The sequence below is a fragment of the Camelus ferus genome, chromosome 8 (genome assembly GCF_009834535.1).
Source record: "Camelus ferus isolate YT-003-E chromosome 8, BCGSAC_Cfer_1.0, whole genome shotgun sequence".
Classification (NCBI taxonomy): Eukaryota; Metazoa; Chordata; class Mammalia; order Artiodactyla; family Camelidae; genus Camelus; species Camelus ferus.
Genome location: NC_045703.1, coordinates 28,435,584 through 28,453,629, shown reverse-complemented (window position 1 = coordinate 28,453,629; position 18,046 = coordinate 28,435,584). Strand labels below are relative to the sequence as shown.

Genomic DNA, 18,046 nt, shown 5'->3' with positions numbered 1-18,046 from the left:
CTTCTATATCTATAATTATTTTCATCCTACTTGTTCTATCAGTTACTGAGAGAAAGGTGTTAAAGTCTCTGACTATAATTATGGATTTTTCTGTTTCTCCCTGCAGTTCTGTCAGGTTTTTCCATGTATTTTGAAGCTCGGCTTTAGGCACATTAACCTTTAGGATCATTATATTAACTTCATGATCAATTTAACCACTCTAGCTTTCTTTTGATTAAAATTATCATGGTATATATTTTTTCCATCCTTTTACCTTTTATATATTTTAAATGGGCTTCCTGTATATAGGATTTTGCTCTTTTATCCAGCCTGACAATCTCTATCTTTTAATCTGTCTCTTTAGATCATTTACATTGGATGCTTTTTAATATGATTGACTTTAAATCTACTATTTGTTATTTATTTTTCATTTGTCTCATTTGTTCTTTCTTCCCTTTTCTTCTTTTTCTGCTTTCTCTTAGATTATTTTACACGATGCCATTTTGTCTCTTTTTTTAACTTATTAGCTATAAATCTTTGATACATTTTTTTAATGGTTGCTTTTGAGTTTATGATATATAGTTTTTACTTACCACAATCTACCTTCAAGTGATCTTTTACTTATACTGTAAGAACCTTACAAAAGTTTATTTCTGTTTCTTCCCTCTCAGGTTTTGTGTTATTGTCTTACATTTCACTTACACATATATTATAAATTCCACAATACATTGTTATTGTTTTTACTTTAAACATTCGATTACATTTTAAAGCAATTTCATTTTTTAAGTCTTTTATATTTACCCACATAGTTAATATCTTCAGTGTTTTTCGTTTCTTTGTGTTGATTCAGGTTTCCATGTGGTATTATTTTTCTTCTTCCAGTTTTTTTTTGACAGTGCCTATAGTGCAGGTCTTCTGGTAATTAATCTTTCAGCTTTTGTGTCTCTGAAAAAATCTTTATTTCAACCCTGCTTTTGAGAGATATGTTCATGGATATAGAATTCAAGATTGATGACTTTTATTTTCTTTCAGTGTTTTGAAGGTATTATTTCATTGTCTTTTCACTTACGTTGTTTCCAGCAAAAAAGCTACTGTCATCCTTTGTTCCTCTGTACATAACATGTCTAAATCTCTCTGGCTGTTTTTATGGTTTTCTTTTATTGTGATGGAGTGGTATCATTTTTTTTCATGATTCTTGTGCTTGTGGTTCATTGAACTTCTTGAATCTGTGAGTTTATTGTTTTTATCAAATATTGAAATATTTTATCAAATATTGGTCATTATTTCTTTCAATATTTTTTGTTCTTTCCTCCCCTCTCCTTTATCATAGGGACTTCAATTGCATGTGTATAATAGGCTGCTTGAAGTTTTCCCAGAGCCCACTGGTGCTGTATTCTTTTTTTTCTCCATGTTTTTCTCTTTGCATTTCATTTTGGATAGTTTCTGTTGGTGTGCATTCAAGTTCACCAATTTATATCTTCCATGTCTCTACTTAACATGCTCAATGTTTCTTCTAGCTCCTAGACCATATGGAATACAGTTATGAAAACTGTTTTAATATCCCTATCTATTAATTCTATCATCTGTAATTTCTAAGTTGATTTCAATTGACTGATTTTATTCCTCATTATGCGTTGTATTTTCCTGCCTTTTTTTTTTTTTTTTTTTTTTTTGCATGCTTGGTTATTTTCAATTGGATGCCAGACACTGTGAATTTTATTTTGTTGGATGCTAAATATTTTTGTGTCTCTATAAATATTCTTGAGCTTTCTTATGGAAAGCAGTTAAGTGACTGGAAAGAGTTTGATCTTTTCAGGTCTTACATGCTAGAGTAGCATTTAGTCTAAGCTTTGTTACATAGGACTAGAGTCGCATTTAGTCTAGGGCTAATTTTCCCCACTGCTGAAGCAAACCCTTCAGAGTTCTCTACTAATACCCTATGAATTATGAGTTTTTCCACTCAGACTGGTGGGAACAGGAACTATTGCCAGACCTGTGAGCTATAGGGATTGTTCTCTCTGTATCTTCTGAATGATTCTTCCCCTAGACTTTGATGGTTTCTTTGCACCCATGCATTGGCAATACTCAGCTGAAGACTTAAGAGAAACTCTCTGTACACCCCCAGAGCTCTGTGCATCTGTCTTTTCTTGAGCACTCTGTCTTGTGAACTCTGGCCACTAACTCTAACCTCTGTCCTCTCTAGACATCCACGTCCATCTCCTCAACTCAAGGAGACTTTTAAGGCTCTACTGCAACCTGGCATTCTATCCAAGCAGTAAGCTGGAACAATTGTAAAGCTAATTCATTTCCCATCTCTCAGAGATCATGGTCCTTTGTTGTCTGATTTTAAGTGCCTTAAAAGCTCTTGTTTTCGTATATTTTGTGCAGTATTCTAGTTGTATCAGGTATGAGAGTAATCCAGTACTATTGTTCCATCTTGCTAGAAGTGCCGGTCCTCATAATTTTATTTTTTAGTGTGTATTGTGATCACTTTTTAAAAGATAACAAGTATAACATTTCCCCCTATAAATTGTATGATGCTGGTACCCTAAAGAACTTATTTTAGTTTGTCTGTTGGTTACCTCATCCATAAAAATAGGAAATCAAAAATGGCTCCAATGTTTTTCACCTGGTTGACCAGAAAAAAAATGATGATGGATTTGACATAAAAGACTGCTGGTTATAGAGAGAAGTGAGTGAGTTTGGTTGATATCATATTACTGTTGAGGTGTTGGCAGACTCTCTAGATGAAAGAGAGAGTCAAGAGCTCCAGAGAGGTAATGTGGGAATTCCTCTTTCTAAACTTATAGCTAAATGAGTTTTGGTAGACAAAGAAAAAACTTTAGAAAAATAAAAATAGAATGGAGAATACAAAAGAAATGGAAATGGTAATCAGTACTACCAGGATGCACTGTAAGTGGATTTTTAATTTGACACTGTTTCTTCCCAACTAAGACTGAAACAGAAATGTGTTGTGTTCTGAATTTATTATTTGATGACTAGTGCTACAAATAATTTTTTTTACAAATAATTTTTGTATAGAAATTTTTTTCTAAAACTAAACACATAGGGATCTATGTGATGGGCCCTAATGTAAGGGATATTGGCGAATATAGTGAATAGTACCTTCAACATAAAATTGCAAACAGCCCATTCTCCCAGCATCTACTCAGAAATCAGAGGATATGTAGTAATTCATGTCTCAGTGAAGGTAATTTTTTTAATGCAAAATGAAAGAGTAAGATTCTCTTGATGCTTTCACATAATAAAGAGATTAAAATTTGAAAATCTAGATAATGTGTTTCTCATTGGTTTCTGGTTGACTTGTTATCATGAATCCTACATTAGCCACAGATCTATATTAGGCCATTTTGGTCAAGTGTTTATTAGTAAACCTACATTGAATTGATGCTATGTGTACAACAGTGCACTGAGGGCTACTGGAGCATTCAAAACAAAGCTGTAACAAAAAACACACACTTGCCCTCAAGGATCTGATGATACATATAGGTCAGAGGAAAAACATGCATGAAACCACTGGAGAGCTATTTACCCGTAAGACCACATGTCAGATTATATGATATAAGCAAAATATATAGGTGAATGTGCAATATTAAGAATGAACAGTATTTCAAGGGAAGCTCCTTGGAGGAGCTAATTTTCTTTTGAGTCTTAGAAGGTATCGCAGAAATGAATTAGGAGAAGTTGTTGAGGTTTCCTGGGATCAGAAAATTGAATTTGAGCATTGACTGGGAAGTCAGATTTGTTTATTCATTCATTTAACATATCTTTTGAGCATCTGCTGTGTGGCAGACATTAGTGATACAAGTGGTCAGTAAGCAAGACATCTTTGTTTTCGTGGAGCTTACATCTTGGTGGAAAGGCCAACTATAAACAATTAATCACATAAATAGATGATCAAGAAAAATAACTGGTACTGCACAGTGAAGAACTAAATAGGGAGAAGTGTTAGTAAAAGATTGAGAGAGTTGCTTTGGAGTGAATGTTCTTGGAGGTCCTCCCTGAGGAAATAACTTTGAAGCTGAGATCTAGCTGTGTGGAAAAATACACAGAGGAAAAAGCATTCCAGGAAGAGAAAGCAACTCAGGCAAAGACCTGAGAGAGGAACCAGCTTAATGTATCCCAAAAGTAGAAAGAAGGCCTACCCAGCTGGAACATGGTGGGTGAACAGAAGAGTGATGAGAGGTATGTTCAGAGAGGCAGACAGGTATTATGAAAAGATATGTGACTCAAACATAAAGGTGCTTTGAACACAGGTCCAACCAAAACTAAGAAGAGAAACTTATAATTTCATTTTATGGTTACCTAGTTATTACTCTAGGTCTGTTCAGTCAACAAATGTTAATGAGAGCCTATTATGCACTAACAGCTGTGCTGGACAAATCAAGTATGTGTATTGAGAAGTGAAATGGAGACAAAACTATAGTCGGAGCTGGAGCAAAAGGCACTTGCTAGGAAAGGGTGATAATTTTAAAAAGGATCAATGAGTCAATGGATAGATCTTGAACATTTTTATTGGGGAGTTTGGATTTAAGATAGTAAGCAGAAGGAAGCACCATAGGATCTTACACAAAGAGAAGATCTTTGATAGAGATTATTGTAGAAGCTGTGAATACGGTAAGTTGGAAGCCAGAGGAATTAGAAGCAGAGAAACCAGCTGGAAGAGTGTTGAAATAACACAGGTGTGAAGCAACAGATGAGATTGTTGGCAATGGAAAGAAGTGAAGGGCAAGGGCCCAGGAGTTCTGCAGGTATCCTCTCTCTCAACTTACTAAGTGATTTGCAATTTATGTCTCCTGTTTTATTACTATATTACTGTGTATTCTGTGGAATTGAATCAATGTTCACCATTGCTTAAGTTGTTCTTTACATATCATAGTCTTTCATTTTGGTGCTAAGAACCCTCTAAACAGCATTTTTCCTTAAAATGTATTGATTTGCAAAAAAAAATTTTTTTAAGTAATAGACAGTAATTAAAAATATAGAGTATTTGTACAGGTTCATTTTAGACTTTGTCTGCAAAATTCAGCATTTCTGGTTTTTCATGAATAGCCCCAAGCTAGAATCACCCAGCTGAGCCATTCCTGAATTCCTGACCCACAGAAATTGTGAGACACAATAAATGTTTCTTGTTGTTTTAAGCCACTAAGTTTGGGGTGATTTATTATGCAGCAATAGATAACTAATATACACATCCACGTCCTTTGCCATGTAACTACGATGCCCTTCTACCATGGACTGGGTGTTCCTATATGCCCTTTACCCCAGCCATTTGATTTGCTTTGGTCAATAGGAGGCTCTCTTGGGCCTCTGCCATCACCATGAGAAAAACATGCCCTGGATAGACTGCTGGTCCAAGAAGAATGAGAGACACTTGGAGCAAAGCGTCTCCGGCCAACCAGAGACATACAGTGAGAAGCAGAGCCACCAGTCTAAATTAGCTGAATCCCCGCTGATCCACAGACACATGAGCAGTAATAAATGATTATTTTTTGAAGCCGCTGAATCTAGGAGTAGCTTTACCAATAGTCAACTGAAGTCAGCTGGAGTCAGAGAATCTGTGGGGACCTGGAGGTCTAGGCCAAGCCTGTCATTAGGGCTCTGATTTGAGGAGCTAACTGGAGGCTTCAAGCCTGAGGACGGAAGCCCTGCTTTCTAGGGCTGGGACCCACTTAGTAACTGGAATGCCACCTGTCCCCTGGCTGCAGAGAGCAGAATTTTAGTACTTGGAGTTTCAGGAAATCCATGTCAGGGTTGTTCATGAAGAACCTACAGTGGGTTTGTGGGTTTGTGTGTTTGTGTGTGTGTGTGTGTGTGTGTGCTTTTCTTGAAGTTTTTATAGTTTATTAATTCTCTTATGAAAAAAATCTGCACAGTCACCACAGATAAGGTCATTGCATAATCTGCACCTTCTTTTTGCCAGTACCAACTTTCTTCAGTCTGCTTTTGTGTTCCTTTCCCTGCTTTTTGAGATCTTTTTCTGCTCATAAAGGCCATGTCTTGCAAGTCTGTGTTTGACTTCATGAATTGTAAATCATGCTGAAGCCAGGTGTCTTCCCACTACTAAAATGGGCTTTTTGAATCCAAATTCAAAGATGACATCAATTGTGGTTTTATACATTTTAGCAAGCTTTTCCCAAATTTCTGTCTTAGGCACTGCACTGTTGCCTTCCCAGGAGGAAGGTCATCAATGACCATTTGTTTCCACTGACGTAGTTGGTTGGTCATGCACTTCCTGGTTGGAATAGGTACCATGTTGTTCGTGATGGCAGTCAATCCTCAGGCAGTGAGAAAGGACTACAGTGTTTTATGTGGAGAACTTACTGTGCAGTGTACAAACAGAAGCACAGAATAATGATCAAAATTCAGAGTTTTGCAGACTATTCCCATAAAAATGGGTGAAGGTGGCCAGGGGAGATTGACAAGAGAGAGGAATTCAGTGAGTTTGAGTTCAAAGAAGCTAATTAACCTTATCGAAGTAGAATGGAGTTCATAATGAAAGTTTTCTTTGTAGATTAGAAATAGGAAAATTTTATTTTCCTTTCTTTGAAGTAAAAACTATCCCAAGTATATATACATGTAAAAACTACGTTTAAGACAAAAGATTTTAAGGGGTTTAAAAGTGAAACAGTGAGTGTAGTATAAAAGCATTAAGATACTCTGGGGTGTATTTCATTGGTACATTTACTCACAACCTGTCCCTCACATTGTACCCAAGACATGTATTAACGAGCTAATAAAACACGCCGTGTCATATTTTATTGTTTGCTGGGCATCTGTTCAAGCTGACATCACTCACATATCCAAGACTTTGAAGATGCAGGTGGCAGTGATAATAAATACTTATAATTTTACTAACATCCTTTTTTCATAAAGTAGACAGAGTCTTAAATCATTCATTGCAAATAAAAATGTTGAATTTATTCAGGTTTAAAGGCTATTGAGTGTGGTTTAAATGAGTGTTTTTTTGTTATGAAATGTATCAAGCATACAGAACAGTGCGTATGACATATATACAGTTTAAAGAATGAAAATAAAACACCTAGGTGCCCACTACCACATTTAAAAAATAGTACTGTCTATTTTTTTAACCCACAAAATGTTTTTATTTAAAGGGGAGAACAGCAAATGTATTAGGAAGTAAGCATAGTGGAAATCAAATACAGGAGTATTAGGTTAGATGTGTATAGGCCAGAAAGCTAAGGTTGACACGGATATTGAGAAGGCAGAAAAGCTATTGGTGACAGGAAAGCTTAGTGTATATAATGGCCCTTTCGATTAAGTAGGCCCTCAAGTTTAGAGTGGGTTTGGTGGATGTTTTTATTTGATACATGTTTAAATTGAATTTGTATGCCATTTAGAGGTACTTCAGGTCACTCACTGACAGCTATCACAGCAAAACATCTTAAAAGGCAGTTTATTTGCCTGAGAGATGAAACATCATTATTAAGCTTGTAAGTTGTTTAATAGAATACCATTTTGATCACAGGACAAGAATAGACTAGAAAATGAAGCCCAAGCCTTCAATTACCATCTGCATATGCCAGTGAGTCCCAATTTAATCTCCATCCCAGATCACTCCTGAGCTCTAGAGCTGAACATTTTGCTGCTTATTCAGTATTTCCACCTGAAGGTGTCTCAGGCATCTCAGACTCAGTACATGATCTTTCCCTCCAAACCCATTCTGTTGTTCTCTCTCTTCACTAAGAGCACCACCACTCATCCAGATTCTCAAGTCAAAACCTTATGAGTCATCCTTAAATCTTCTGCCCCTCACCAGGCTTAGCCCCACGGCTCTTTGCTCCATCTCCTGTATCATCAGCTTAGCCAGAAGCATAACTGGGAGGGAGCAGAGAAAGCAAGTTGCTCTCCTGAACACTCTCTTCATTTGTAGACTGAGATGATTAAAAACAACAACCAAAAAAAGCCACAAATTCCTTAACTCTCCTCCCATCACCTCCTGTCAAGTAGTGAGGCTTTATGACCCTTTCCCTTGAACCTCAGTGGGACTGTGAGTGCCTTAATCAGTAGAGTACTGTAGATGTGACACTAACTGAATTCTCAGGCTGAGCCATGAAAAGGTCTCTTAGAATTGCTCACTCTCTTGAAACACTCTGTCTGTTCCCTGTTGGACCTTAACCACCATGCTGTGAGAGACCATGGGTAAGGTGCTCCAGACATCCATCCCAGATGGGCCTGATGTGTGGGTGAAAAAGCCATTTTATTGCAAGTAGATCCCTGGTAATTCGGCTGTTTCAGCCCTAGCCCTTTGAATCATCCCCAGCTTTTCAGGTCTTCCCAACTGAGGTCCCAGACATCATGGAGCAGAGACAAGCCCTCTTCTTGTTCCCTTCCTGAATTCCAGACTCACAGAATCTGTGATCATAAAATGGCTGTTGTTTTTTGCCACTAAGCTTTGGGGTGGTTTGTTACACAGAAATAGCATAAAGATAACTAAAATATATAGTAGCTTATGGTGAAAAAGAATATAAAAACAAATATATGTGTATTCATGTACGACTGAAGCATTGTGCTGTACACCAGAAAATGACATAACATTGTAAACTAACTATACTTCAATTTAAAAAAAACTTCTGATACCCCCCCCCCAAAAAAAGATAGCTAGAATATAGATCTTTCCAACATGTTAGTTGTTAAGACCATGCTGAAAAGATGTTGGGAGGAAGAGTATAAATATACTTTCAAAACACACTGATTGAATCTTAAGATTTTAGAGAAGGTAGTTTTTTTTTGTCAGCTCAAGCTGCCATAAGAAAATACCATAGACTGAGTGGCTTAAACAATAGATACTTATTTTCTTTCAATTCTGGAAACGTCCAAGATGAAGATTCTAGCAATTCAGTTTCTGGTGAGAGCTGTCTTCCTGATTTGCAGGTGACCTTCTTGCTGTGTGCTCAAACTGTGGTGAAAGAGCCAGGAGAGCTCACTGGTGTTTCTTCTTATAAGGACACTGATCCCCACCGTTATCACTTTATTTAACCTTAATTACTTCCTTACTCTAAATATGACCTAAACACTAGCAGGGCTTCAGCATATGAGTGTTGTAGAGACACATACATTCGGTCCCTGGCAGGAGTCAAGAGCAGTACCTTGTTGATGCCCTCACTCTCCAACCATCAGTGGCACAGGCTGCAGCCTGACTTTACCCCCTGCCTACCCCTTTTGTGTGGTCCATGATGCCGTCATCTCTTGCCTTAGCTATTCCAACAACCTCTTCCTTCACTTCCCTGTATGCAATTCTCCCATCTTCAAGTCTTTCTCCACACTACCAGGGATCTCAGAATTTTAATCTGATGCTGTTGTGCCTCCATTTCAACCCCTAGTAACATCCCACCACTCTATGGATAAAGACTGAAATCCCATAAGTGACCCAAAAGACCCTGCATAATCTGGCCCAGTCTGTCCCTCCAGCCTCGCCTTGCACTATTTTTACCTTCACTGTCTACCTATCAGCCCCAGTCTACCCTGATTCCCCAGACATACTGTTCTCCTTTGTTTGTGTGATCATTGCAAGCTATCATGCAATCCTTGCCTACTTCTTCATCTTTACTATTTATCCCTTATTCACCCTTCCTGTGTCAGCTCAAGTGTCACTTCAAGGAAACTATTCCCAAAGCTCCAGTCTCAGTCAGGTCCTTTTATTACTGCCGTCATAAAAGTATGTTCATTTTCCCCACTGGAAGTATCTCAGTTTGCAGTTATGTGTTTATCTATGTGGTTATCTGATCATCTGCCTTCCCTACCAGACTGTAAGAACTATTGAGTGCGCTGTGGTTTTGCTCACTGGCATGAACACCTAAAACAATGCCTTGTACTTAGAAGATGCTCAGTAAATCTTTAACAAATGAATAAATGGAGGAAATACAAATGGTTAATCAATGAAATTACTTCCCATATTTAAATGAAATGCCACTTTTCACTTGTTAAATTCGCGGGTAAAATAGTAATTCTATTCAGTGATAAGACAGTCTCAAACCTGACTGGTCAGTGTGCATTTAAGAACTCTTCTATAAAACTACTTGCAGAATGTTTAAGAAACTTCAAAACGTTCAGATCTATTGACCCAATAATTCTAATCATAGACTCCATCTCTAGTAACCAGCTTCCAAGATAGCCCTCAGTGAGTCTTACCTCCTAGTGTTCCTTGTCTAATTCCTTCTCATATTGTACTAGGTTGGTCTGTGTGACTAATAACATGCAGCAGAAATGATGGTGTGTCACTTCCAAGATTAGGTTATGAAAAATTGTGAAGCTTCCTTCCTGGATGTGCTCTCACTCTCTTTCTACTGGGTCACTTCCTCTAGGGAAGCCATCTACCATGTCATGTGAGCAGCCCCACAGAGTGACCAAAGCGGCAAGAAACTAATACTTACTGCCAACAGCCATGTGAATGAGCTCAGGAGTGAATTCTTTAGCCCCTTTATGTAAGTGGAGCCCGAGCTAACAACTTAACTGCAACCTCATGAGAAATCCTCAGCCAGAACCAGTCAGTTAAGCCATTTCTAGATTCCTGGCCCTCAGAAACTCTGAGATAATAAATATTTAATGATTTAAGATGATACATTTGTGGGTAATTTGTTATGTGGCAGTAGATAACTAATACTCCATCCTAAGGAAATTCTTCCTAAAATGTTTTAGTAGTTTGTTAATGTTGGCATGTGTAGACTTCATATAGAATAAACGTTTTTCATCTTAAGGAATGAATTCATTGGAATGCTTTCAGCCATACACACAAAAAAATGGGAAATCCAATTAAATTAAAAGTAAGGAAATATATTTTACTCTAACTCAACATGCAGAGGTAGTCAGGCATCAAGGATAACATGACAACGCCATGATATAAAGGTTTCCTCCATCTCTGCTCTGCTTCCTAATGTCCTTTTTTATTATCAAACTTGTGGCAGTTTGGCTGCAGTAGACCTGGGGGTGTCTAATCAAGACAAATCAACATCCACAGTTGCCACTTTTATCTGAGTCTCTTTCTAGGAGCTCTGTGGTAGACTTCCTCATGTCTCACTGCCTACAATTGGACCACATGCCCATTCCTAAATTTATGATTAGCAAGAGCAGCGACTACCTGAACAAAATTAGGGTTTGTTAGAAAGGCAGGAGAGGGAAGTGGTTCCTTGGTGAGCATCTGCTGTGTCCACAATAGGGAGCTATTTTGTTTCACTTTTTGAGCAGCTCAGATAGTTCTTATCTCTCCGTCCCCACTGGCCACCACTTTATAGCATCATCCCTGCTCACCTGGAACATAGCACTTCACCCCTTAGTGGATCTTCCAGTTGTTGCCCCTCCAATCCAAACTGCCTCTGGAACAACCCATCTCATTGCACTTGCAATCATATAATTGCCTGCTGAAGACAGTTTCCTGGCACCTAAATAATAAGGTCCAACCCTCTGGGCCTCTTACCTACATAAGTAATCTTGTCTTTCTCTACCTACCTCTCCCACTGTGTGCTTCAATAATATGGGACTGATATTGATGCCCCAGAGTCATTCAAACTTTATCTTCTAGGCTAATTCCATTTTATTATTCAGAACTAGATTCAGGTAACAGTTCCCCCACTGAAGCCTTCCCTGATAAAACTGGTCACTCCCTTCTCTGTGTTGTAAGCATAGCTCTCTCTTCACATACCAGACTAGTTTCTATGTACTGTGTTTCTCCGTTGCTGAACTTCTACTAAAAGCCAAGGAGTAATACCCAATTCTCAAATCTATAGTGCCTGGCATAGTAAGCACACACAAAAAAATTAATCGACCTGCATCTACTGCATATTTACGTGGTATGTCAAGCACCAGCATACACTGCACATTTCAAAGCAAGCCAAGTTTCCCTTTAGTGCTGTTGTTCATCTCAAAGAATTATTCAATGTTCCCTAATGCCCCTACTGTGCAACCCATCTGAAGACTATCTGCTGCCCTCTAGCTGTTCAAGGCTTTCCCTATCCCAAGGATACCCGCTGCTGAAGGATTTGTGCTGCAAAATAGTCTTCCCTTCTCCCCTCTGCAGCAAGAACTGACTGTAGGGAGTACAGGAAGGGGTGGCTGGCCTTAGACCAAAGAATTCTTGACTTTTAAATTCCCTGGCAACCCTTCTCTTTAATGTGTGAGTAAAAATTTGATAGCTTTATTTATTATATAGAAGCACTTTTAAAAACAGACTTTAGTTATACACATTTATCAAACCTTATCAATTTCTCTCTCATGATTTACACAGATGTAAAGTTTCCAGATACCTACATTACTGTATCCAATATGACTGGATTATAAATCAAAGCAAATTATTTCATACTGTTAGATGTGCTGCTAAATAAAGAATTATACTTTTCCCCCCTTCCTTGGGATTCCTGGAAAAATACTATATCTATTATATCTAATCTTTTTATTTATATGCTCTATAGATTCTTGGATCTCTTTAGTGGGTATTATTAAAAGATTTAATTTATAGGTTTAAAATACTTTGTTGAAAAACAGATGAAACGTGATTTACTCTTAAATACAACCTTTTTAAACTATAAAAGATATTTTGCATGTATTTCTATTATGTATTAAGCAAAATAGAATTCAGTTAAGATCTATATCTACCACTTACTAATGTTTGATCTTGATCAAAATACAGTATTCAAATCTCTTTGCCTAATAAATGGGAATAATGATAATTAAGACCTTTGAGAGCTAATATAATAATGAATGTGAAAGTGTCATCATTAAGTTGGCTCCCAGAAAATGTTAGATTCTGTTCTCCCTCATGCTTCTTTCTTATCCCTAGATTTAGAGAGTCTTTATTGAAAATGTTCTTAACTTGGCTTTTTTTTTAAGGCTGGTAAACGTTTTGGCTCTAGTTCACCTTCTTAAAATAACTGAAAAGACTAATTCGAAGCAAACATTTTAAATGGTGAAATGTGGCCTTTGAGAGACCTGGTCTCTTATCAAACGCAAATTTATGCTGCATGAGTATATAAGGATTTATTTTAAAGATAAATGATAAAGGTAGCAGCTCAGAATATTAATCTGAAGTAGGAAGCATAAAAACAGGAAATATTTGCATACTTTCTTTGAAGTTCTTTTAACATCTTCTTTTCTGATAATATGAAAGGTAGAAGTTTGGCTTGGCAGGTTCTAGTTGAGGCTTGGACATCTTCCTGGATCAGCTGTTTTGCCTTTAATCTGTGACCATGGACTAAATCTTTAATACCGAGCTGCCACCTTACAAACACACTTTGGTCTCATGTGTATAGGTATATACAAATGTATTTCTACCATTAGGAAAGCAACTCAAAGTGCACGACCCCTGGGCAACTCAGTGGCAGAACAGCATATTACATCTGAGTAAAACCACCAGTGCTACTGTCACAGGAAACATCATCTTGTAAGCTTCAGCCTTTTTCCCTATTTTTTGAACCAGCCTTACTTGAGCAAAAAGGTCATATTACAGTGAATAAGAGACCTACATTTTTAAATTAATACACTTCAGTCTGACAGTCATTCAATAGGTATGTTGATATATATTCTTTCTGAAAGAAAGAAAACCCCATCAAAAGTAAATATCCACTGAATGTATCTCCCTTTTGTAAACTGTACAGATATAAGTTGATGCTGCACATATATCTGAGTCTCATTTATTCTGTCTACATTCATTTCACACCAGTTCTATATGTCTGATATCTGAAGATACTGAGTTGGGTGTGGTTGTCAAAATGGTTTCTTGATATTTCACAGTTGTACATTAACTTTTCCTTTGTAACAGAGCATGGTCTCTTAATTTATACATGGCAAGCTGACAGAAATGAATGGAGGAGCTTTGTTCCATTGGTAACCAAGTTCATGATAGGTAATAACTTAATGTTCAGGGAATAAATTTTCTGATTAACTTAAGAGCAGAATTACTGACTTATGACCTGATTAACTTACTATAGCAGATTTCAAGGGACTAGGCCTTAATGGTTTCTTGATTATCTGAATTTTCTGATTTTTTCAATGATTGTTTATAACTTGCATAATTTAAAATGTAGAAATGATGGATAATAAAATATATCTTAATCATAATAAGGAAAATAAAATAAAACTGAATCTTATTGATTTATCTATTATATTTATATCCACATATAGGTAGGTATAGATATAGATGCCATTCCTGGACCATGAACTTCTTGAGGACAGGCTATTTTCTAATAAATACCCATTAATAATTATCTTCCTATCTGTATTGCTTCACAAAGAGCCTAACCCATAACCTAAATAAATATTATATGAGTAAATGAGGATGATATACAAGCCACAGTTAATTTAGTCATATAATTTTTTAAATGTTAATTTAAGCATTTGAGACCAAGAAATGTAAAATTTTATGTTCATTACCCTTTTTGCTTTCTTTCATGTTGAGATATGCTTCACATATTATAAAATTAACCCATTTCAAGCATACAATTCAATGATTTTTAGTTAACTTTATTGAGTGATACAACTTTCACTGTAAGTCAGTTTCAGTACATTTTCACACACACCCCGTCAGGTCCCTCATGGCCATTTACAGTTCCCACTCCCAGCCCAGGCAACCACTAATCTACATTTCATAAAAACGGAATCATACAATATATGGTCTCATGGGCAACTGCTTTCACTGAGCGTAATATTTTTGAGGTTCACCGTGGCATAGCATGTGTCCACACTTCCTTCCTTTTTATTGCAGGGTAACATTCCATTGTATGGATATATCTACTCATTCACTTCTAAATTTTTTAGAAGAACATGCAATTACTTAATAAATGTAACAGATAAACACAGTTCTATTCACTTAGGAAACATTTGTTGAAAATTAAATATGGCCTAAGTGATTAGAAATGTAAAAGTGACTAAGACTATATCCAGTCCTCAAGGGAAAAGACAAATAAGCAATCATACAATTATGAGAGAATTAAGTGCTGTTTTGAAATGTGAATAAGGTAATGTTAGTCTAAGGATGAAAGTATTTGGGAATGTTTGAGAATGTTTCTCAAAGAAATGATATTTTAACTGGATATATTGAGTTTACTGGGCAGGGAATGGGAGGTGATATTCTCTTTGAAAGGAGTAATATTTTTTTAATTCACACAAATTTGAAAATACACACTTTATTCAAGAAACAGCAAATTGTCCTGTATTGCTGAAATGCAGGCCTCAAAGGGGCTATTTTGGGCAGGAGAAAATGCCAGAAATATTACCTGATACCATTGCTTTGAATCCTATGCTGTAGAGCTTATCTTGATTCTTTGCATAGTAGGAAGGCATTCAGGGAGAATTATTTCAGTTTTTTCTTTTGCTCAATATAAGAAGGATAGAGGAAGGTGGACAAAACGGAAAGAGAAGAAAGAAAAGAAAGGTAAAGACCCGGCAAATGTTGTTACGCACCTAATGGACTGTGTTGGGTGCAGATGATTCAGTAGAGGGCAAAGCAGTCTTTGCTTTCATGGAGCTGACATTCTAGTGATGGGAACAGGCAATAAACCATTAAACACAGAACTACATCAGGGGTCCAGTAGTATCAAGGAAAAATATTCCAAGCAGGGTAAAGAGAGAGGAAATGATGGGGAAGGGTTGTGGAAGTGAAATTTAATTACAGACCCAAAAGCAATGAGGGATCACTCTGTGCAGACATCTGGGGAGAGTGTGTGACAGAGAACAATGGGTGGCAGAGGCCTGAAGGATGAACAGGCCTGGAGTGTTAGTTCAATATCACAGAGGCCAGTATGGTTCTATCTGGCTTATGTTTCAAAAGGATCACTCTGGCACCTGGATGAACAACAGACCATAACCTTATATGTATTTAACTTCACATGTTTGACTTTATGTAGGATTAATTCCTGCAAATAGGATTTGCTGGGTCACAGGGCAAATACATTTGTAATTTTGATGGGCATTGCAGAACTTCTATCCAGCCTCCACTTCTGCTGGTCATATTTGAGAGGCCCGTTTCTTCACAGCCTCACCAACACTGAGTGAAACTTGAGGGAGATGAAAAGTTTTTTTTCATTGGTCAGAAGCTCCCAAGTCAAGATGTTGGTAGGGTTGCATTCTTTCCGGAGGTTCTAGGGGAGAATCGCTTTCTAAGTATATTCCCAGCTTTTTAATCTTTTTTCCATAGATATAATAGAAGATCCCATTTATAATACTTTCTGATTAGTTTTTAATGTATGAAAGCTGTAGTTAATACATCTGTTATGTTCATTATAAATTACATTAGTTTTATATGCTGCTACCTTACTAAATTATCTTCTTGTTTGTAGTAGTTTTTTTAGTTGAGTCTCTTGGTTTTCCCCAATTTACAGTTATATTGTCTTCAAATAGTGATAAACTCTTCTAATTTTTATACATCTGTCCTTTTCTTACCTCTTCTATTACATTGTTAAATAGCAGTAATATTGTGTGCATCTCTGTCTTATTCCTGATTTTAGAAAGAAAAGCTCATGTGTTTCCCCATAAAGTATTTGCTGACTTTTGGGTGATCGTGTGTGCAAGCATACATACGTACCGCCCCACACATGCATGCATACACATGCACCTGTTGTATTAAAGAAATACACATCGGTTCCTATTTTATTTAGTGCTTTTTTTTCCCATCAAAAACAGGAGTTGAATTTTGTCAAATGCATCTCCGGTATACATGGAGAGATAATATGGTTTTTATTTCAGGTTTATTAATATGATATATAAACTTTGCACATTTTAAAATCCATCTCAGATTTCAAACCAAAAGAGTTGAAACTAAAAAAACTACTACAAACAAGAAGATAATTTCAAAATTAAATGTTATTATTTATACCTAATGTTTTGTAAAGCAGTTTATGCACTACTTCTCCCCTATGACTTTTTTGCAATGCTGGGTTGCATATATGCAACTGTTAACTATAAGTGAAACTCCTTTTTGTGTAAAGGCATTAATTAAGTTGAGAATTTAATCTGACCAATGTGTCGAAGATTCCCTTCAGCATGGTGAGTGGGCTAAATCTGAGATCACCTTTGAATGGTCTCTGTTTCAGTTTTCTTACTATTTTTTATTTTGTCTATGAATAACGTTGGAAGGAGGATTATGGTATTGGTGGCAGGAAGTAAAGTGTTTGGGTTAATTAATCCTTCTGAGTGGATTCTAGTTAGTTTGAGGTTTCAACAAAACACCATAATATGAACATTGTTTTATATGTTGCTTCATCATTCTAGCTCTCAGAGAGCTCACTGCCTAGAGCAGAGCTGTCCCCTAGGGTAGCTACCAGCTCTCTGTTCCTGTTGAGTACTTGAAATTTGGCTAGTGATATGCTGTAAGTGTAAAATACACACTGGTTTTGATAACTTAGTATAAAAAATATAAAATATTAATAATAATTTTATTTTCATTATATGTTGAAATAGTATTTTGGATATATTGGGATAAAATGTCATTAAGATTAATTTCACCTGTTTCTTTTCACTTTTTTAATGTAGCTACTAGCAAATTTTAAATTGCATAATGGGGCTTACAGTATGTTTTTATTGGGCATCACTCATCTAGAGTCAGTAGGTGTGTGTATGCTTACTTACAGATAGTACCATGATTTTCATAATGTAAAAAGATGAAACTAAATAAACTATAGTTATATCTTCCCTTATCACCTTGTTTTTTTCTTATGGGAATAAACTTTGATGAATAGGGTAGTTTAAATCATACTCCATTACAATGGGTTAATCTCGTCTCTGATTTTTCTTTCTAACTGTTTATAAGAGAATACAGTTTCTTCATTATGCCCTTGACAGTTTCACATAAATTAAAGGCAATAGGATTCTTGTATTTTGGAATATTACCACTCAATTAAGAACTAATGTGAATATAGAAGAGAGATAGTTTGAAGGTCCAAGCCTCTAATTTTGCCTTAACCTATAAATATATTTTAATAGATGTTCCCTAGCTCAAAGTAAAATTTGTTTCAGCATTTCTTTCATTTTTTTCCCCATTACCTTAAAAAAGCAGTTCCTACCCCCTTAGTTCTCTTTAGGTAGAACTAAGCTTCAGCAT

The 18,046-nt window shown here is 36.5% G+C and overlaps 1 protein-coding gene across 2 annotated transcripts in view; it reads left to right on the top strand.

The window, feature by feature from the left end:
* PDSS2 (decaprenyl diphosphate synthase subunit 2) overlaps positions 1-18,046 on the top strand; it is a 186,409-nt gene that overhangs the window by 131,595 nt on the left and 36,768 nt on the right. The window lies entirely within an intron of this gene.